General features: G+C 45.8%; 1 protein-coding gene across 4 annotated transcripts in view; it reads right to left on the reverse strand.

Moving 5' to 3' along the window:
• Positions 1–1,230: 1,230 nt before the first annotated feature.
• The window catches only part of PRODH (proline dehydrogenase 1), a 72,986-nt gene continuing 51,657 nt past the window's right edge, over positions 1,231–22,559 (reverse strand). The window contains exons 14-17 of one of the 4 annotated variants that reach the window (XR_015242396.1): positions 19,258–19,342; positions 18,334–18,468; positions 14,771–14,897; positions 1,231–2,551 (exon numbers count right to left, since the gene is read on the reverse strand). The gene's annotated coding sequence lies outside the window, so the exon portion shown is untranslated. Of the gene's footprint in view, positions 2,552–9,279; positions 12,653–14,770; positions 14,898–18,333; positions 18,469–19,257; positions 19,343–22,559 lie in introns of those variants that run through there. The other 3 variants (XR_015242395.1, XR_015242394.1, XR_015242393.1) reach the window with 3 other exon arrangements.

The following is a 22,559-nucleotide window of genomic DNA, read 5'->3' on the forward strand; positions in this document are numbered from 1 at the left end:
AAATCCTGAGTCCTTCCATCTAAAATGCAAAGGCATTTATTTCTACATGAAGAAATAGTTACATAGGTAAATATAAAAAGTACAAATGTATAAGTGTATAAGCACATAAACTATATATAGCCTAAGTATATAAACAATAGACTTTCTTCTAATTTAAAACTGTGAAGTTAATATTATACATATATATAAATTGCATATATTATAAATACAGAAAATGTAAATATATATGTTAATGAGCACAGACTGTATAAAGAGGTAATTTGAGTGAAAATAATGGCAAAAAGAGAGGACATCAATTAGATATATTAAGAGTCAAGTCTCTAGGGGTGCCTGGGTGTTCAGACAGATGAGCGTCTGGCTCTTGATTTCAGCTCAAGTCATGATCTCAGCGTCAGGGGATCAAGCCCAGAGTCCACAATCAGTGCAGAACCTGCTTGAGACTCCCTCTCTCTCTCTCTCTCTCTCTCTCTCTCTGCTCCACACCCCCACTCATGCTCTCTCTCCCTCTAAAATAAGTAAGTGAAAAAAAAAATTTAAATGGGTCAAATGTCTGTGTGCCATTGAAATTAATCTGGTATGAATCCAATTAGAATGTTGGAAATTAAGACATTAGTTGTGGGGCGCCTGGGTGGCGCAGTCGGTTAAGCGTCCGACTTCAGCCAGGTCACGATCTCACGGTCCGTGGGTTCGAGCCCCGCGTCGGGCTCTGGGCTGATGGCTCAGAGCCTGGAGCCTGTTTCCGATTCTGTGTCTCCCTCTCTCTCTGCCCCTCCCCCGTTCATGCTCTGTCTCTCTCTGTCCCAAAAATAAAAACGTTGAAAAAAAAAAAATTAAAAAAAAAAAAAAAGACATTAGTTGTAATCTCCAGTGAAACTACTAAGTATTCCCTGAATATATAGTAAAAGAAACAACATGGGAATTTAGTTGGTACACTAGAAAATAACACAGAAGAAAGCAGGAATGGAGGAATATTAAAACAAGAAGATATAACATATACAGAAATAATGAAAAAAACAATAGATTTCGATGCTACCTGATGAGTACTTAAGGGCACATGGAGTTTACATCCAATTAAGAGGCAGATATTGACAGAATGGGTAGAAAACAACAATCTCTCTCTATGCCATCTACAGGAGAGTCATGCTTTAAACCTAAGACACAAAGGCATTGAAAGTAAAAAGGATGGAAAATATATACCAAGCAAATAGTAATCAAGAGAACTAGACTGGCTTTGTGAAGACAAATAAGCTTTATGACAGTTTTTTTCTAGAGACAAAGAAGGACATGGTACAGTGACAAAGTGTCCATCCTTCAAAGAGATCATTGTAAACATTTTGCACTCAAAAGGAGAGCGTCAAAGTACATGGAACTGACAATTAAAAGGAGAAACTGATCTCTCAACAATAAAACTAGGAGACTTCAATATTACACTTCTAATAGTGAAGAAAACCTGTTAATTCTGGTGATGCTCATGAATGGACTGTGGGGTGGGCAGAGAAGGGGCTGGGACCTATATTTTATGGTTCAGGGCATTGACATTTAGAGAGATTAAGTGGCTCACTCAGAATCACAGCACTGATGACTTATGGTTCAGAGGCAGGGGATACAGACAATTCCCTGAGGACAGAGATCTCTGATCACCTGGATAGGAGATCATGCCCTGCATACTGAAACCAAGCCCTTTCCTCACTCCCTGGCCCACATCCTTTGGCCGCAAGGTTGCTGCAGGGAGACAGCTGGCTCCCTAAAGAGGTGCTGGCCCAAGAGAATGGCCCAAAACCCAACCCAACTCCTGCCTCTCTATTTCAATCCCTGACCCAGAAAACAATGCCTTTTCCCCCTGATGGATGGGGCCTGGGGAGGTGTGAGAATGAAAAACACATCCCCATCTCCCCATCCCGTGCCCCCCCAGTACTTAATGCTACTAGCTGCCTTGCTGGTGGCCAGGTGACCACCCTGAATGACCACTGGTCTGTTTGACTCCCAAATGTCTCAGAACCCAGAACATTCCAAACCAACTGCCCACAGGACAGTTGCCCCAGTGAATTAGCGTCATCTTCAACTGACCAAACCTGGGTGATGAGCAGTTGATAGTAGCTAGGAAAGCACTGCTAGGTTGGTGCTCTGGAAGATGAAGTCTAGAGGCCCCGGTGTCTCCCTGATGAACAATCTGACCCACCATCTGAGCAGCCTGGATAAAGGCATGGCTAGGAGCGGGCAGGGGCTCCCTGCCTCTGAGTGTACACCTTCCCTGCTCCTTTCATCCTCACCAACATCCAGTCTCCACTGTACAAACTACCCTTACTCCTCTTGAATCTACTTACTGATTTTATACCCACACTACCTTCTTCAATGGAGTAGTCATTCATTGGGGTGTTATTTGTGGCTCGACCCTGTTGTTTGGAAAGATGTCCATCTTGATGCTGCTGAAGCACTGCTGGGGAAAGCCAGTAGATTGTCTTGAGCACAGACGCCTTTCTTGTGAGTCCTGTGTTTGAATCCCTTAGGATCCTCTCTTTTTGTAATCTGAGCCATGATCCTAGAAAATACACTAAAAAGGGAGAGAACTGTTAATATGCACCTGGAATATTCATGCATCCCTAGGTCACACTCCCATTCTCCTTGTTCACCAGTGACTGGGGAGCCAGCTGAGTCTGAGCTGGGCTTAGAAGAGGGGTATTGCGATGTGGTATGCACTTACCACCCCCAGCAGACTTATGCCTAGGGACCTGACATTAGATGAGACCATGTAGAAAGGACAATACAGAGGACAGTGACAGAGAGCCTGGGAGCTGGTGCCTGATAACCTGTATCAGATCATACTAGAAACCACACATACTTGGGAAAGTTACCTAACCCCTCTGACCTCAGTTCCCTGTTCTGTGATATGGGACCTACTTACTAGTATTATAAATCTTACTAGAAGAAAATCCAAATAATTCCTAAGGAAAATGATTGGGACCTCCTAAGTGCTCCATATGTGACCCGATATTACATGCCTGGAAGAACAAGCAAGAAATGTAGGAGTGGTTGCCTGCAGAGAGGAAACCTGGATGGCCACAGGGCAAGGGTGGGTGGAAGGTAACCTTTCCGCCTTAATGTGGGCATGAGGCTTTCCTGGTCATGGAGAATATCTGCCATCATCTCCTGTGATCCCCATCAGACTCCATGGAATGCACAGGGCAGGGCATTAACCCATATTTTGTAGTTCATGACACTGAAATTCAGAGATTTTAAGCAACTAGAGTGAAGAAGCTGATGACAGGACAGTCTGGGACAGGAATGTAGTTGGTTTCTAGGGACAGAGATCCCAGAGCCCCCAGAGTTCTCTAGCTCCTGTTTTCCCTCTGATCCCCAAACTCTCCTGCCGTGAAATTCCAAAGGGAGCACATGCCTGCCTCAGCCTCCACCCATAGGTTTCGATCCCTGACCCAGAAGCAACGTCACTTTCCGAAAAGGAAGTCCCTTGAAGGGTCAGGGTGTCCCCTCTATGACTCTCCTCCTGCAGCATCTTCACACATCAGCTGTCCAATGTGAGCTCCTGGGCATCTGACTAGTGGTCTACATGCCCCCATGCAGCTCAGAACGTGGGCATTTCCAAGCCCACTACCCACATGACAGCTCTCTAGTGAATGAGCTTGGTCTTCAACAACCAACCCCGGATGAACAGCACTGATTAATGAGGGCATGACTTGCTGGGCTGGTGTTTGGTGCTTTAATGGATGAAGCTGGCATGTCCCCCACTGCCTACTGACCACTAATGTGAGCAACTGTCAGAGCAGCCTGGCTGAGGGAGGGCAGGGGCTGCACTGGCTCTGAGTGTGCAACTTTCCTACTTCCCTATGTGACAAAATCTCTCCAGACTCCTTGTCCTTCTCTGGCCCTGGCAGTGGAAGGGGACAGAGTCCCACGTCCTCTTAAAGGGTCCCCTCCACAGCCACAGCCTGTGACACCCACCCCAGGGCTCTCCCTGAGAGTCACTCAGATTCTCCTTCCCTCTGTCATCAAATATTTATTCCACCAACCCAATGGCACTGTCCCTTCTCACCACCCCTGGGGCAACACACAAAGTGCCACTGACCCTGTCCACATCCACCCATTGGAACCCCACTGTGAGATCTCAATTTGCTTCCCAAATCTCCAGATTTATGCTGTATGGTTTTGGATTTTGACATCTACATCCAGGAGAGTTGACCTGTGTGCCCCCCTTTCCTGTCATGCCTACTGCTGGGGTGGCATCAATTTCCTTCTGATCCAATGAAAGCAATGTGGGCATATTCCCTCTGTATCTGTTCTCTGGAAGAGTGTGTATTTCCGTGTCTGGATGGAAGTTTCTCTGGAAGAGACAGGCATTTCCATCTTCAATGTTTGTTTGAAATTAAAGGAAGCCACCTGGGCTTGAAGTGTGCTTCATGTGAAAATTTATTTCTTATATTGCCTTTTTTTTAATTGCTGCTTTATCTATTGTATGTATAGTGCACACATCTTAAGTACAGCTTTATGGTTTCTTATAAACATATCTGCTGCGAATCCTAGTTCCACATACAGAATGGCTCTAGCACCCTGGCAGCCTCCTGTAGAAGGAGATAAAAATAATTGCTAACTTATTAGGTTAAGGAATGACATCGGTTACCATGTATTTCCCAAGCATGATGATTATACATAATTAGGGCACAAAAGAGTGTGGTGGCACCCTGGGAAGGTAGTGGAACAAACTGGAGAGCTGGGAGGATCCAATTTCCACTGTGCAGGCATGGGGGCAGGGCAAAGAAGCTGGAAGACGTTTCTCAGAAGCATTTGTCTGAATCCCCTTACTTGGCAATGAGAAAGAATGAAATCTAGCCATTTGTAGCAACGTGGATGGAACTGGAGGGTATTATGCTAAGTGAAATAAGTCAGGCAGAGAAAGACAGATACCATATGTTTTCACTCATATGTGGATCCTGAGAAACTTAATAGAGAACCATGGGGGGAGTGGAAGGGGGGGAAAAAGTTACAGAGAGGGAGGAAGGCAAACCATAAGAGACTCTTAAATACTGAGAACAAACTGAGGGTGGATGGGGGGGTGGGGGAGAGGGGAAAGTGGGTGATGGGCAGGGAGGAGGGCACCTGTTGGGATGAGCACTGGGTGTTGTATGGAAAGCATTTTGACAATAAATTATATTTAATATAAAGAAAAGAAAAAATAAAAAAAAACCTAAAAATCTATTTTAAAAAAAGAGAGAGAAGCATTTGTCTTTCACAGAGGGAAAATCACCGCTACAGAGTGCGGTGCCCACGGTAATTCAGCTTCTGCTACCTATGCATCATGTACTTTTGTGTGTTTTATTTTACATAAAAATGACTTCAAGATAAAGCAGGCAAAAGATACATTTTTCTTGATGTAAAATCCTCCAGAATTAACTATAAAACATATCTCTGCAACTAAGGCAGAATCTATACAATTCACATGCTCAGAGGCTGGCACTGAGTTAGCGGGTAGCCCTTCATCCATGACCTCCTGTCTTCTTTTTAAGCTTCTAGACACTTAGGTGCTCTGAGACCCCAGCCGACACTTGCTTAGTGCTTCCTTCACAGGTGTCAAAGCAGCAGCAAACATGGGTACCCTATTCCCTGCAGAAGCACAGAGGTGGAGGGAGGAGGGGTGCCTGGGGTGGGTGTGTGGGACCCCAAAGATTCCTCCAGTCTTGGAAGGTGACCTTGGGCCAAGACACCGTCAGGGGCCTGTTTGGGGTTCTTGGCTAAGGGGATTGTCGTTGGCTGACAGTGTTAAGTGTCCTCCAGGAGAGATTTAACCTGGGCATGTGGCTGTGCAGCCCTCAAGCATCTGGTCCCTTGAACAGAGTATTGGAGCAGAAGAAAGGGGAGGCTCCGGACTGCAGGAGGAAAATCCCAAGTCCCACCCCTGGCCTGTGAGGAGCAGGAGGTCTGATGACACAGGGCTGGAGGGGGAGAGGTGATGATGTCCCCTCATCCACCTGTGATAGGGCCTAGCATGACACCTGCACCATCGAAGTGACACGTAGAGGGCTTCCCTTTTCTTCCTCAGTATCTTTTCTCCCCATTACATCCAAATGCCTGACATGTGCCTTTCCATTTAAAGAAGCTTATGATGAGGTAGTTAAAAAATAATAATCTTTATGGCTTAATGTGTTTCAGTGCGAAAAGGCTACAGAAGACACTACTGTCTAAGATGTAATGAAACCTTAAAAAAATAAAAATAAAAATAACACAAATGGAATTAAACCAGTTATATTTGAATTAATTTAAAAAATTGGAAAATAAAAGAAACATAAGCAATTTGCAATTCAACTCCTTACAAATTCCCTAATGGACACTGCACTGAATTTCCCTTCATTTCCATGTGTGTGTTGATTTATATATATATATATATATATATATATATATATATATATATATATATTAGAACAAAAAATTATAGAACCCCAGTTTGAGGTGATCCAGGCTGTCCACCGGGCTCCGCAGAAGCTGACAGACCCCAAGGGCTTGGGCTACTCCCAGCCCTGGCTGGAGGCTGCGGTGGCCCCTACTTGATGCCCAGGCCGCTGTGTGGTCACGGGTCTGCAGATCTGGACCTGGGGAGCTGCCCTGCTTGCATGCCAGGGAGCGCAGGGCCTCTGCCTTCACTTTTCCCAGGAGGCCTGACTTGGGCAGAGTCAGGGCCATGCACCCCTGGAAATATGGAGCAGGTATCCGTTTCCAGGAGAGATGTGCTCAGGGCATCCCTCCCCTTTCCTGCGCTGGTTATTACCACCCTCCTGTCTCTCCCTTGCACGATCACATGCAATATGGCCGCCACAGGGCTCCCTTCCCTTTGTTTGCCTTTCCCAAAGGGCCAAGAGAAAGTCAGGGAAGCCACGGAGATGTGGGCCCTTATTTGCCTTCTGCTTTTCCTCCCGCCCTCTCCACATTCCACATCTCCTCTTATTCTTCCCCTTTATCGCCTCTCACCTTCTTCACCCACCCCCCTCTTGAGCCTGGGGGAAGAGACTTTCTGACCCCTGCCAGCTGGTGAGAAGAGAAGGATCGAGCCCATCCAGAGCACCATGCCCTTCCCCTGGGCAGGAGAGCACCAGTTGCCTGGTTCCTGGAACCCCCAGTCTTCTGGGGGAGCCTCTCAGGCAGGTGGGCCCATCCATCCTCCGCCCCCACCCTGCTCCCAGTCCACCACTCAGGGTGGCTGAGCAGGATCCAGGAGTGCAGACTCAGGTGTGGACCCAAGGCACTGCTCAGAAAGCGGGTGAGGGGGTGGCGGGAGATCTTATAGACACTGGAGATGTGAGGATGTCCTGTGCCTGGACAGGACCAGGTTCTTCAGGATGAGAATCATTCAAAGAGGGAGTGGTGAAGAGCCACAGAAGAAGGAGCTTAAGGATGGGAATGCAAGAAAGTGAAGGACATGACAGAGCAAAGAAATTAGGTGCAGGATTTTGCTCCCTTTTTCTGAGTCTTCATAATCTGCAATTAATCTTTGGCATGGACCATGGCAGCTGTGGCCCGGAAGGGGTGGCCTTGGGAAAGGACAGGGGACAGTGAGAACTCATACTCACTGCTCCTGGCAGGATAAGGGCTGATCTCAGGCCCCATTCTGACCTCAGCTCTGCACTCCTCCCTGGGGCCATGATGAGGGACTGGGTCTCTGATCTCCAATGTGCTTTTCCAGCCCTCACATTCCGTAATTGTGGCCTGGAATGAACGCTGGTGTCATCTTGTCCTTCTTAGAAGGCAGCCGCTGTCTCCATGCATTTCTGTGCGTGACGTTGCCTTCCTCAGTACTCACAACCTGCTGCTTCCCTTCTATCTCCCGTGATCAGTGTCCTTTCCCTTCTCCCATCACCTCCACCGACCAGACTGTTGTGTCATATGGGTGGAGGGGGGGAATGATCACCGATATACAGCCAGCCTCCCTAACCAATCAGTTGATCAAGTAACCAATGCAGCCAACCCCCCTGGGATACCTGCCACAGGCCTGGGGTTGTGCTGGGCCCTGTCAGAGGGAATGGCAACCACTGCCACACACAGAGTGTCTGTCCTGTGCCTGGGGCGACCTTAGGTACTTGGAGATACTTAATCCTCAGAACAACCCTGTACCTTTCCTAGCCCCTAAGAGGATAAACATGAAATTAAAAGTACTTGGTCCAAATTCCCCTAATCCACAAGCAGCATGATAGGGGTTCTACAGTAGGTAAAGCCACATGAACACTGTACTTGCCAGCCTTTGCCTGAGCCCTGGAAAGACTGGGGGAGACCCCGGGCAGGCCTGAACGGAGGTCACAGGATGGGTCAGGACCGTGTGGCTGGAGCAGCAGGTTGTGACAGGGGCAGGGACTCCTGTCTGCTGCTCGGAGTCTCTGGGCCTGGTCAGTCCCAGGGGAGAGTTCAGTGGGGCCGTTAGAGCCAGTGTGTGTGGCCAGCCCAGCAGCCGTCACACAGGCTTCTAGAATTCCCGCCAACCAGGGAGGGTCTCAGGGCAGCTGCACACAGGCCTCTCTCACATGGACTTACATGTGCAGGATTTATTCTGATCCTGAGAGAAATGTGCTCCAGGGTGCACCTCCCACCTCACTTCTGCAGGAGGCTGAGAGGGTACATTTTCTGTGATGCCCACTCCGGGAGCATCCTTTCACCCAGGGGCAAGGCTGAGGGTGTCCCATGCAGGTGCTGGTCTGAGACCTGAAGGTGCAGAGAGAGAGGGTCCCCACATCCCCAGCCTCCAGCTCACATGGTAGCACTTGGTCTCCAGTTCAAGTGTGTGACAGTGTGTCTCCCCAGACTTCTTCTGTCACAGGTCATACCAAACCCAATGTAGTAACTTCCCTGTTCAGTTTGCAAAATGTGCAAACCAAATGTAATTGAGGCTTTGATGCTCGGTGGAGAAGCAGAAAAGAGCTGGTCTTGGGGAAAGATAATCTTGAAGAGCAAAACACACTTGAAGCCCATACACATAGTATCTCCTACTGTTATGATGCTGACACATGAAAAACAAAACAAAACAAACCTTCACATATATTTCCTCCTTCTCTCGGATTTCATACCCCATTCCTCAGTCTCCAAAGCAGCAGGGATATTCAACTGCTTGAATGTTTAACTTCATTTACTTTAATTAACTTAAGCATAAGCAGGCACATCTGATCAGTGGCTGCTCCCCTGGATAGCGCAGTTAGGGACACTGGTGTATGGATTTCTGTAGAATATTGTCACGGTGATGCACGACATTATGCATTTGTGAAAATTTGTAGAATGTCAAAGCACAAAGAGTGAATTTCAATGGAAGCTGTGGACTTTAATTTAATGAAAATGTGCCATTATGATTTTGCTAGTTATACCAAAGGTACTACACTCGTGTTAGATGTTATCAGTTGGGGAAACTGGAGGGGTAGAATATGGGAACTTTCTACATTATCTGTTCAACTCTTACATTCATCTAAACCTCCTGTTCTAAATAATGCCTATTAAGGTTCTTAAAAATCTGTAAACACTGTTTTAGGAAGAGATCTGTTAGAGCCAATGTTCACAAATCAGCTAAAGGTCTATACAACAGCTAGAGATGTTGTTTAGTGTAAAACGTGTGCCCAATCTTGAGTTAGAAATGTATCTTGACTTCTATACAGTTACAGCACAACTGATTGCCTTGATCATCCCCCTTTGCATACAGAATATGGTTTAAATTTTTATGGTTTTCTATTAAATATGGGCCACTGACTAAAGTAGAATCCTTCTTCTTGAATGAACTTAATGAGTGAATTTCCACAATACCTCAATGGGGTCATTTATAGAGTACCCCCTGTTGTTTGCCAGATGTGGAGTTTTCTGAAGCACTGCCTGGTGCCAGTTGATATTCTTGACCTCAGGGGAACATTTCTTCTTCTTCATCCTTGAAACAAGATCCTGGGAAATGCATTGCAATAGAGAGAACTGCTGACACCTTGCTGTAGAAGTCCATAGGGAAATTAGTGATAATGTATTCACAATCAATCTTTTGATTCCATTATTCGCCAGCTGACCAGCAGAGCCTTGTGAAGCCAAGTTGGACTTCTAGAGATCTTGCAACTGGGTGTACACTTCGAACACCCAACAGACAGGTTTTGTGAGCAAATAGTTTTATTTCCCTGAGGCATTATAGAAGCACAGCAAGTACATAGTCCATGACTGAAGGCCTGGGTCAAAACTCTGCTTAGAACTCCATGTACCTGAGAAAGTTGTATAGACCCCTCTGTGACTTGTTTCTCTGTTCTGAGATATTGAAATGTTAATAGGGCCTAATTTTTAGTATTAAGTTGTGAGCTCAAAATGATTAAACACAAGTAAAGTCTTCAGAAAAATAAGTGGCTGGTGTTTCATAACTACCCTAGATGTTCAATCACTAAATAAGGTAGACACTTGGTAGTGGTTGAATCCAGAGAGGTGTTGTGGATGGCTCCACAACAGGGGAGGATGTAAGCTTCCTGTTAGCCTTTACATGGAGAGATGCTTACAGCTCAAAGAGAATATCTGTGATCTCCTGTGGTTTCTGTGTCAGCCCTGTTGAGGTGGGAGGCGGCAGAGCAGGGCCTATCATCTGTATTTTACAGTGGGGCATTCAAATTTAGAGAGAAAAAGTGACTCACCAAAAGTCACTAAACTGTTTAGTTGGGTGTTCAAGACAGAAATTTAGCTGGTTCCCTGGAGAGAGAGAGATCACTGAACACCTGAAATCATGCCCTGCACCCCTAACCAGGGGCCCCTCAGTCTCTTCCTCAAATCCTCCTGCCCCATTTTCTGTGAAGGAGACAGTTGATGCCTTGGAGGAGGTGCCTGAGCCAAGAGAAAAACCCAGATCCCAACTCAGTTTCCCATCTCTAGGTTTCAATCCTGGACCCAAAACACGATGCAGTTGCCCCCAAGTGAAGCCCCTCTGAAGGATGAGGGGAAGCCCAATGTGGGCCATCCTTCCCCGGCATCTTCACACAATCAGCCATCTCACATGGTGCCTTCCAGGTGACCAGTTGAACACCCTCACTGAGCAGGGTTGTTTGGCTCCCAAGCTGACTCAGAAGCCAAGACATTCCAAACCAATGGTCACATGATGGCTCTACTAAGAATTAGCTTCCCTTCAACTGACCAGCTCTGGATGAGCAGGTATTGTGAAGTAATTGGGAGAGTGGCCACCTGGGCTAGTGCTTTGGTGGCTTCATAAATTGTCTGTGGCCTTCCATGTCTCACTGGCTATTGATTGAAGTGTCTAAGCTGCATGGACTAAGCCTAGCTGTTCTGGCTCTGAGTATCCACTTTCCCTGCTCCTTCCTTCATCCCCCAGATCCAGTTTCTACAGACTCGTTATCCTTTTGATGAGTCTAGACCCTTTTGTGGCAGGGGACAGAGCCTTATCTCCTCTGGGAGTGCCTTCCCCATAACCACATCTTGGAGACCCCCTCCCCAGGACACTACTTGAGGATCACCAGACATATTTTCCTACTTTCTTTTTCTTTCAGGTAGCATCTATACTGATAATTTCCAATCTTTCTGACCTAGGATGGCCTCGATTCAATTTTAAAATCTCTAGCCCACACCATCTCGACTTTCTTACTCAGCAGTTCCACATGGTTGTTTCAGAACTTGGTCTCAATGTTTCCAAAGCTGAACACCAAGACCACAGAACTTCTGGAACCAGATGCTTGCTGGAGAAGTCTAGGGAGTTGAAGGGAATGGAAAAGTTATGCATTTCCAGAACCACCCAAATCAGGAAAATACCAGTGTAAGGAGTACTTGAGCTAGAAGCAGACTTCAGTGGGTCCCCAGCAGGGTGGGCCCAGCACTCTTGACTTAGCTCAGCTCCCTACCTGAACCATTCGGTGTTTTTTGACACTACTCAGTGTTGCTGTGGATACAAATAAAGACGAAACAAATGATAATAAGTACAGGTGATTTCTTCAAAATTTGCTAGAGCAAGGGAGTCAGCCACTATCCCTTGCCTTTGGGCAGACTCAGAGATGGACAGAAGTTAGAGAAACTTTGTAGAGACAGAATAATACAAGGCCTCAGTGATGCAGGAGACTATTGGCGTAAGGAAGCTATGGTGAGTGTTCTAGAAGAAGGGCATCCTATATCATTGTTAGGGGTGCATCTGTGGTTTTATCTGCTGGTCTTAAGTTGCAAGTGAGGACAAAATTCAGGGATACTCGCAGTGGCAAATCAAGTCTTGGCCATTTGGGGCCAGTCAATTCAATACAGAGGTTATTATTTAGCTTCCGGGGCTGTTTGCTCGAGAGAGCGGTCTGACACCTACACGTCTGACTTCTAGGTAATATGCCAAAACTGAAGAAAGTGGGTTGATTTCCTGGGCTGGTTGCTGCAGACCTCATGTCAGAGTCCTATTTTTATATATGGCCAGGCCACTGTTCTTTTGTATCTTCCATTCTCAGTCCCCCATTTTGGTTATGATCTCACTTTTGAGAGGTTGGCCCATTCAGAGAAAACCTGAGATCCCATACTTTGCTGCTGGACACTGTCAGCCATCTTCATAGTTAACTGTCTTGGAGGATGACCTTCATGACCAGTTTGTTCTCATCACAGCAGTCACCTGATGCGAGATCATTTTACATAAATGCATTTAAGACTCCAGATAGAATGCAATGGACCAGCAACATGACTGCTACGAAACAAAGAAACAAACAAGCAAGAACAAATAACAGTCCATGTTAGGGCCAAAATCATAACCACTATGAAACAAACAAACAAAAAAACTAGAACAATTAATACTCCATGTTAGGTGCTTCAAAACCAGGAACTCCAATGGCCTAACCCAGGCCAAGAGAACAAATCCCATAAGCCCCGAGGGTCAGCCTTGAATCCAAACAGCTTTTTCTCAAGCACTTTATACCCTATTTTGCCTACCTGACTTTATTGGTCCAAGCACAAAAAGTGTTAGCAATGGCACAGATGCCACCATGACTAGCCAACAAGAAATCTAGGGCAACGTCACGTTGGCATACTACTCATGCCAATTGGTTGAGACTGGTGTGTATTCCAAACAGGGCATAGATTTTATTATCTAAATTTTGCCAAAATTCAAGATAGGTTTCTTTTTTAAATGTTTATTTATTTTTGAGGAAAGAGACAGAGCACGTGAGAGTGGGGGAGTGCAGAGATACAGGGGGACAGAGGATCTGAAGCAGGCTTCACGCTGTCAGCAATGATCCTGACACAGGGTTTGAACTCACAAACCATGAGATCATGACCTGAGCCAAAGTTGACACTTTACTGACTCAAGCACTCAGACGCCCTTTAGAGGTAGGTTTCTTACAGGTATGTTTTTGTTTGTTTGTTTTTAAGTAGACTTCACCCCCATCATGGAACCCAGCATGGGGCTTAAACTCACGACCCTGAGATCAAGGTCTGAGCTGAGATCAAGACTTGGACCCTTAACTGACTGAACCACCCAGGTGCCCCTATAGACATCTATGCAATTTCCACCAAAGGGAGCATTGTCCTAATATTTTTCATAAGAACTAATTCCTCCAGTAGTGCACATATAATAATGACAATTGAAATATTGAAAAACTGAAATATTAAAAAATATGAGAAATGAAATGTGGCCTCATTTTGGAGCTCATATATGAGTTGGAATTTAAACCCTTGGTGATTCATTTCATTTGATGCAACCCATATTTCCCAGAAGTATTTACCATGGGGTCTGACGATGGATGGCATATCCAGCATTCAGGAAGACTGAGGGTGATGGCAACTGTTTGGGTCTCTTCTGGCCAACAATGTTTATAACTAGCATAAGGATTATAGTAAGAAAAAAGGAGGGGCGCCTGACTGACTCAGTCAGTAGAACACATGACTCTTGATCTTAGGGTTGCAAGTTCGAGCCCCACGTTGGGTGGAGATATTACTTAAAAAGAAAATCTTTTTTTTTTTTTTAAATGGGCTGGGGGCCCACAGAGAGAGACAGAGCATGAACGGGGGAGGGTCAGAGAGAGAGGGAGACACAGAATTTGAAACAGGCTCCAGGCTCTGAGCTGTCAGCACAGAGCCCGATGTGGGGCTCGAACTCACGGACCTCAAGATCATGACCTGAGCCTAAGTCGGACGCTTAGCCGACTGAGCCACCCAGGCGCCCCGAAAAAAGAAAATCTTTTAAAAAAGAGAAAGAGAAAAGGAGTAAAGGGGTAATGATGGGTGGATGTCAACAAAGAATTTATGGAAAATGAGCAGAATTGTTTTAACTAAGCAGATGCAAAACAGAAAAAGAATTAGATGGGAGGTTTTGCCCAACATCTTGGGTGGAAGCTGCTCACTATCCACCACCATTTGCCTGATTTTAAAAAATATTTTACGTTTATTTATTTATTTTGAGAAAGAGAGAGAGATCATGGGAGGGACAGAGAGAAAGGAACAAAGATAATTCCAAGGAGGCTCTGCACTGTCAGCACAGAACCTGATGTAGGGTTCAAACCCACAGACCTGTGAGATCATCACCTGAAAATAAGACTCAGACGCTTACAAAACTGAGTCATCTGGGCATCCCCATTTGTCTGTTCTGAAAACCTTGGGTCAGCTGTCTGCTTACAGAAGATCTCCAAGAAACCTGTTTGAGGTCTCCCAGTTTGAATAGCCTTCTAATTCTGAATATACAAATATATATGCATATTTAATTACACACACACACACACACACACACACACAGATACACATACACATGGTGAAATATGATGCCAAGGGTGAATCCCAGGAGTTTCACTGCTTTATTTAATTTAAACAGTACCTGATTGGGGCCCATTCCAATGACATGTAAGAGCAGTTTTGCTCTGATGTCTGTTCCCACAGAAAAATCTCCAGTTGAAGATCATGAAGAAGCTTCTAGGAAGATGTTGAAGGAAGGCAGCCTTAAGCTGTTGGTGAAAAACTTGGGTATTAGTACAAGAGTTCTTTGCAATCTTTTGCCTTGTCTGTATGCAGTAGGACAGTCTCATCTGGGTGGTGAAGTTCGCAGATACATGGGTCTTCCAGCTACTAAGGTATAGTGGGTTATCCAGTGTGTTCCCAAGGGAAGTGACTGGGTAGCCATAACTGCTTGTGTGTATTTGCACCAAGGGAGCTCACAGGTTTCTGAGAGTTTTTGCTAATCTTAATGGAAGGATGGAAGTGTTTCCCCCTCTTTAAATAGGTTATGTCTGAAATAATGAACTGTGTCTGGCAAAAATGTAATTTCTTTGGAAACTCAATTATTTCTCTCTTGCTAAGGTTGAGAGCAAGTAAATGGAAGCCCTTTTATAGGATTTTTTTTGTTCTCTCGACAAAGCGGGAGATCATTTACATATTGTATGAGAACTGAATTACAAGGGAAACTTAGGTTTTTTTTAAGTGTTGGTGGAGCACATGGGAAAAGTACATGGGGCATCAAAGTTCCTGGGCCATGGCCCTCCACTATGCTACTATTCTTTCCAGGAGAGAGCAAAAAGTATTGACTCTCCTGGTCTAGAGAGACATTGAAAAAGGCAGAGCAAAGATCCATGATGCTGAAGCAAGTAGCTTTGAAGAATTGACAACAGGATGGTATTTGGGTTAGGTACTCCAGGGAAGCAAGAAATAACAATTTTGTTGATGACCCTGAGATCATGAACAAATCAGTATCCTCATTCATTTGGTGTCTTTACTGGCATAACAGGGATATTACAAACACTAGTAGAGGGTGTAGGAGGACTTTCAGATAAAAGGCTTTAAACTGCAAGTTTGATTCTTTTTTTTTTTTTTTTTTTTCTGGCTTGAAGGGATATTGGGGAAGTTCAAGTAGTGGTTTGGTAGGCTCTACCTAAACTTTTATAGGTTCTGATCCAATTGTTATGCCTATGTCAATGGGATTTTTAGCACATGGAGTGTCAGGTACAGCAACAATATCCTTATCTAAGGTATGCCTTACATATCATGGAAGAGGCAAAGGTACATCCAGAGCAGATACAACTTGATTATACACAGACGTGTAGGATCTCAAGAAATTGTCCTTGTGGTGTGCCTTCAATATTACAATTCCACGTGCAGTCTCTCCCTATTAAATCTGCCTGGGTGGAATCCTAGAGAAGCGGAGGTTAATTTTTTCAGCTAAGGGGTCTCAGGTTGTGGTTAAGGGTAGGGAGACAAGGAAAATATTTGGGTTATTTGAGGCCAATCACACGCATAGCATGTTTACTCCAAGGAAGAGGATAAGCAGCAATGGCAGCATTTAACATCCAAATAGTAGCACCCTTATCTGCTAGGTATTGATGAAGATGATCCTGTCTATTTGTATTTAAGTCTTGCATGCTTAAGCATGTAGCAAGATTGTGAAAGCTTCTTTTCCTTGGAACACCCTCACTTATCTGATTGGAGGGATGTTTCTTGGGTCTTGGTTTCCTTTCAGCACAAGGGACCATCTAATTCCCAGTGCTGAATCTGTTGACAATATCTACAAATGTCCTTCTCCATAGGTAGTTGGTTTAGGGAGTGGGCCACCTAACTGTGTCACCCGCATGGCCACCACTTCTCCTTGTCTTGTTTTTGCTGTAAAGCCCTTTCCAAATGTTCTCCCAGGTCACTGTCGTTCAGCTAAAGGGGTTCTTTTCCCTTTTAATTTATGTTATGAAGTTAGGTCTCCAATTTCAGGTGTAACTCCATTGACAGAATGAGATGAAAGGGTTACTGTTACAACAGCACCTTTTTAAACTCATGAATGAGAATGAAAAATATTTCCTAAAAATACCTGAATTGGTATTTGGTATTTGGCTTTTTCATAACCATCACCACCCCTTTTTTGACCCTTTAGTTTATGGTAGAAAAGAGGGTCTTGTAGGTGTCTTTCTAGGTCTGTCCAATCAGCTTTTTCCGTTCAAGATTTATCATCTGAGAGCCCAACCAATATGTGTACTGCTTGATATATGTCCGTTAATCCTGGGTCATATATGCACCTAAAAGAATTCTAAATGCTTCTATGAATATTTGCTGGTCCTCTTTGGGTTAGAAACATTTTGAAGTATAAGCTCTTACAGAAGTTCAGTTTTAAGATTTACACGGTGTGCTGTTGCCTTCACACCTTGCTATGGGAGGGACAGATCTTTAGAGGCCAGGGGCACTTTGGTGTTTTAGGTGAATTTGGAGGGCAAAGTGAGGGATCTATAGAAGGGGAGGGACAGGGAGCAGGTGCAGGAGAGAGACCAGATGCATAAGAGGAGAAGCAGATACAGAGACACAACTGGGGCATGAGGAGGGGAGGATTTATTAAAGAGGTTTTTCTACTTTATTCTTGTTTAGGTGTGTCAAATTGTTCATTAGTTTTGTCCAAACAATCTTTCAGTGAGACCATTTTTGATTCAGAATTTCCTTTGGAGGTCTCAACATAGCAACCAAAAGGTATTGCCAATTAGGGTCCTTCCTTTTTCTAAGATGCTTCTCAAATGAATGATTTTGTTCAAATCAGCTAGTCCAGAGTTGGCCATGGAGATCCAAATCATCATCGGTGAAGTCGTGGGGAACAAGAATTAAGATTATAATGAGGAGTGCCTGGGTGGCTCAGTCGGTTAAGCGTCCAACTCTGGATTTGGGCTCAGATCATGATCTCACAGTAAGTGAGTTCGAGCACCACATCAGGCTCTGTGATGACAGCACAGAGCTTACTTGGGATTCTCTCTCTGCCCCATTCCTCCCTGCCCCTCCCCCACTGACCATCTCTTTCAAAACTATATAATCATTTTTTTAAAAGATTGTAATGAAGTATATGTGAAAAGCAGTAATTTTTTTTTTCTGGCAGGGGAGAGGGTTTAGGTTTAGAGGATCCCAAAAGAGCTGGTGACATTTGTTAGAAATAGAACATTTGTGGACCTCATGCCTTGGGCCCCCAAAGTGACAGTTGGCCAACTGCCTGAACACAGACCCAACAATCTGTACTCCCCAGCCTGTGGGAAACCAGACGGAATACTTTCAGGACACAACAATCAAGGTGGTGAGAGAACCTCAGCTGGCTTGATTGGTGACTTTCAGCACAGTTCATCCGGGTTGATACCAGTCTGGTGAGATCATCAAAGTCACGGTTCTGTGAGGCTGGCTCAAAGGGTCTAGACTCACAAGGGCCTGTTTGTGGCTCTATGCTCAGATTCTTCTTATAACACACAACACTTTTACACAGCACAGCACAAAATAGTAACACAAAAGACAGCATGAGGGGACAACAAGGGGCCAGATTCCACCAAGGAGACCAAACAAATGGGAACCAAGAATAAGACCCAGGCACCAGAATGAGTGTCAATAGCCTAGAAACTCACTCCAACAGAGCAAATTTCAGATGCAGTGTTCACTCACCATGGCATCAGGGACTCGACAAGCTGCAAGCAGCAAGGCACAAGGGGCTTCTGTGGGCACCACACTTGCTTGAAGGTTGGGGTCTTGCAGCAACAGGCAGCTCAGACTGGGTCTCAGTGGGGCCTCTGTGATGAACTGCCCAATAAACAAAGGCCAACCAAATGAGCACAAGCAAAGAATATTTGTCAGAGCTTGCTAGAACAAGGGAGTCAGCCACCATTACTTGTGTTTTGGCAGAGATTCAACATCATGGAGGAGACTGGGAATTCATTTGAGTGGGGCAAAGTGAAGGCTTTAGCTATGTGCTAATGGGAGGCTATTAGCATGGGGAGCCTATAGTGAGCTGTCAAGAAGCGAGGTATCCTATGTGAATCTTAGGGGTACATATTTGTCTTTTCTCTAGTTCGTTGGCCCTCTGTTGGAAATGGGGACCAAAATTCAGGAATGTCTCTGTTATAAATATGGCCATTTGGAGCCAATTGTTACAAGGTTGTGGTGTACAGTCCCGAGCAAGTTGCTAGATACAGCAGCCAGATTTCCTACAAGTCTGACTTATATATAGTAGACCTGCTTCCTCAGCAGAAAACAAGATAATGGGTCGGTTCCTGAATTAGTTGTGGGTCAGAAACCTATTTTTACATATGGTCTGGCTATGGCCCAGTGGTGTATTCAACCTTTGGTGTGGATGTGGGGGAGGGGGTCAGAAACCAGGGAAATGCTAGGGAAGTTGTTGAGCACGGCTGAAGGCAGAGGATATAGATTTGAAGATCCAAGGACATCAAGTGCCTAGATGGGACCGGTCCTTCAGGATGAGAGTCACAAAATGTGGGAAAAAGGAAATTAGTCAAAGCTACATAAAGGAGCTGAACAAGAAGAAAGAGTGAGGGTAAAACAGATGAAATAGAAAAAAAAAAAAGTACCTACCTATTGTTGATCTATGTATCAGAATCTTCCAAATCACCAGAGACGTCTTCCTTGTGTACAAGGACAGAAATGGGGATGGGTTGTCCTTGGGTAAGGAAAGGGGACAGTCAGGGTGAGGTGAGAACTTGAGCTGGTGCTCCTGGGATTAGGTTGCTGACCCCAGACCTCAATTCTGTCCTCAGCACTGCAGTCCCCTCCCCCCTCCCCCTGCCCCTCCTGGGGCCATGATCCCTTCTTCTCTGTGATGGGGAAGTTTTCTAGGATCTTTGGGCCCTTCTCAGCTCTCAGACTCCATACCTGGGACCAGGGAGCAATGCCTATCACCCTGTTCCTCCAGGAAGCAGTCACTGTCCCCATGACTTTTATGCATGGCATTCCTTGCCTCCCACCTCCTTCCACTTCCTCCCTGTCTTCCTTCTTCTTCTTTCTCCTACTCATTTATTTCTCATTTCCCTTCTCCTTGTCACCTCCTACAGCCAGATTGTCCTGTAATAAGGGAACAGTGGAGAAACAATCATGGGTTTACTGTCACCTTCCCTAATCAATCAATCAGTTGATCAATTAACCAATCCAGCCAACACAAGAGCACCTGCCATGGGCCCGGGGTTGCTCTGGGCCCTGCCAGAGTGACCACTAACTCAGCATATCAAGTGACTGTCCTGTGCCTGAGGGATCTTAGGTACTTGAGACACACTTATTCTTCATAACAGCTCCTAAGTTTTCAAGCCCATTGTGGGGATAAACATGAGAGTAGAGGTAAAGTAACTTGTCCAATTTCCTACAGTCTAAATTTCCTATAGTCTGAAAATGGGATGATGGAATTTCTAAAGCAGGTGTGGCCACATAAACATTGGTGCCTGCCTGCATTTAGCCCAAAACTGAAAGGACTGGGGTGAAGCCCCAGGCAGGCCTGAAGGAAGGTCACAGGGTGGACCATGACCGTGGTGTTGGGAGCAAGTCCATCACTGTGTGGCTGGAGCAGCAGGTACTGGCAAGGGCAGAGACCCTGGCCCCACTTCAGGGAGCACCTGTCCTGGGCCTGGTCAGTCCCAGGAGACATCTCAGTGGGGCTGCAAGAGCCAGTGTGTGCATCCAGCCCAGCAGCCTTCACACAGGCTTCTAGAATTCCCCCAACCAGGGAGGGTCTCAGGGCACCTGCACACAGGCCTCTGTCACATGGAGGCAAGTGCAGGATTCATTCTGGTCCTGGGACTGGGATTTGGGTGAGGAGAGGAGGAGAGAAATGTGATCCAGGGGTTGCCTCCCACCTCAATTCTGCCAAAGGTCCCGGGACAACTTGCAGGAAGCTGAGAGTGAACATTCTCTGTGATGCCCACCCCAGAAGTGCCCTTTCACCCAGGGGTAAACCTGAGGGTGTCCCATGCAGGTGTTGCTCTGTGACCTGAAGGTGCAAAGGGAGAGGGTCCCAGCTCCCCAGCACCTGACTCACAAGGAAGCACTTTGTGTCCAGTTCGAGTGTGTGTGACAGAGTGTGTCTCATGAAATGGCCTCAATATTAGGTCAATGCCAACAACCCAAACCAAAATCTCTCATGCTCTATTCCCAAGAGATTCTAATCAAACATAACCAAAGACTTTGATGCTTGGCAATGGCAAAGGTACCCTGAACTGGTCTTCTGGGAAAGATCATCTTAAATACCAAACAACAAAAAAAATGATTACACCACTGTTGTTCAATGACAGCAGTGAGATAACAGAAAGAAATAAAAGGCTTACACATTGGCAAGGAAGAAGTCAAACTTTCACTCTTCGCAGACAACATGATACTCTATGTGAAAACCCAAAAGACTCCACCAAATGAGAGACCTGGGAAGATGGCGGTGTAGGAGGATGCTGGGCACACCTCATCCTGCTGATCACTTAGATTCCACCCACATCTGCCTAAATAACCCAGAAAACCACCAGAAGACTAGCAGAATGGTCTCTTCATAGACAAGAGGCCCACGGAAGAGGGTAGGAAGGGCGGAGAGGTGGTGCGTGCTACACAGATTGGGGGGGGGGAGCCGGGGTGGGGGAGGGGCAGCTCGCCTGGCAAGGCACAGCCCCCAGGGTCTGGCTTGCAAAGTTGGAGGGGCCGGACTCCATGAGTTCTGACAGCCAGCAGGACTGAACATCTGGAATGTTAAAGGTGAACAGCTCTGCTCTTGTAGAGTGGGGAGGGCAAGAGGACGCCAGGAGGAAGAGTTGTTGAGCCCCGGAAGACAGAGCTCAGCTCAGCGGGGAAACAAAGGCACTGGCAAGTGCTATTTCCCTCTCCCATCCCCCCAGCCAAAATTCCAAAGGGAGCCAGTTCCCGTCACCGAACTTGCTTGCACTGCGCAAATGCCCAAGGCTGTGCTTCTGAGGATCCATCCTTCTGACAGGCCTGCCTCCCTCCAGGTGTTGCAGGGCCCCTCCAGCAGGGGAAGACCGAGGGCAAAGTGACCTAAGCCTGCCCCTCCTACCCCTGTGCACCTTGCGGATCCACCCCAGCTAATATGCCCTTGGCCAGATCCCATCGAAGCAGCACCACAAGCCTGGCAGTATGCAAGTAGCCCAGACAAGTAGCCCACACTACTCCACAGTGAGTCCTGCCCCTGGGAGAGGGGAAACTAAGGTACACAACAGTCTGACTGTGGCCCCAGTGGTGGGCTGGGGGAAGACATCAGGTCTAACTGGGGCCCCACCCACCAACACAAGTTACTCCGGACAGCACAGGGGAAGTGCCTTGCAGTTTGGAGCTATCTCAGGGACTACCCAAAATGATGAAACGGAAGAATTCTCCTCAAAAGAGACTCCAGGAAGTAGCGACAGCTAACAAATGGATCAAAAATGATTTAAGCAATATAATGGAACAAGAATTTCAAATAATAGTCATAAAATTAATTGCTGGGCTTGAAAAAAGCATAGAGGACAGCAGAGAATCTATTGCTACAGAGATCAAAGGACTAAGAAATAGTAATGATGAAATAAAAATGCTATGAATGAGGTGCAAAATAAAATGGAGGCAGCCATTGCATGGACAGAAGAGGCAGAGGAGAGAATAGTGAATTAGAAGATAAAACTATGGAAAAAGAGGAAGCTGAGAAAAAGAGAGAGAAAAAAATCCAGGAGAACGAGGGGAGAATTAGAGAACTAAGGGATGCAATCAAATGGAACAATATCCGTATCATAGGAATTCCAGAAGAAGAAGAAAAGAGAGAAAGGGGCTGAAGGTGTACTCGAACAAATCATAGCTGAGAACTTCCCTGATCTGGAGAAGGAAAAAGGCATTGAAATCCAAGAAGCACAGAGAACTCCCTT

This window comes from Puma concolor, chromosome D3 (genome assembly GCF_028749965.1).
Source record: "Puma concolor isolate L17-30 chromosome D3, mPumCon1.1.hap2, whole genome shotgun sequence".
In the NCBI taxonomy this organism is placed as follows: Eukaryota; Metazoa; Chordata; class Mammalia; order Carnivora; family Felidae; genus Puma; species Puma concolor.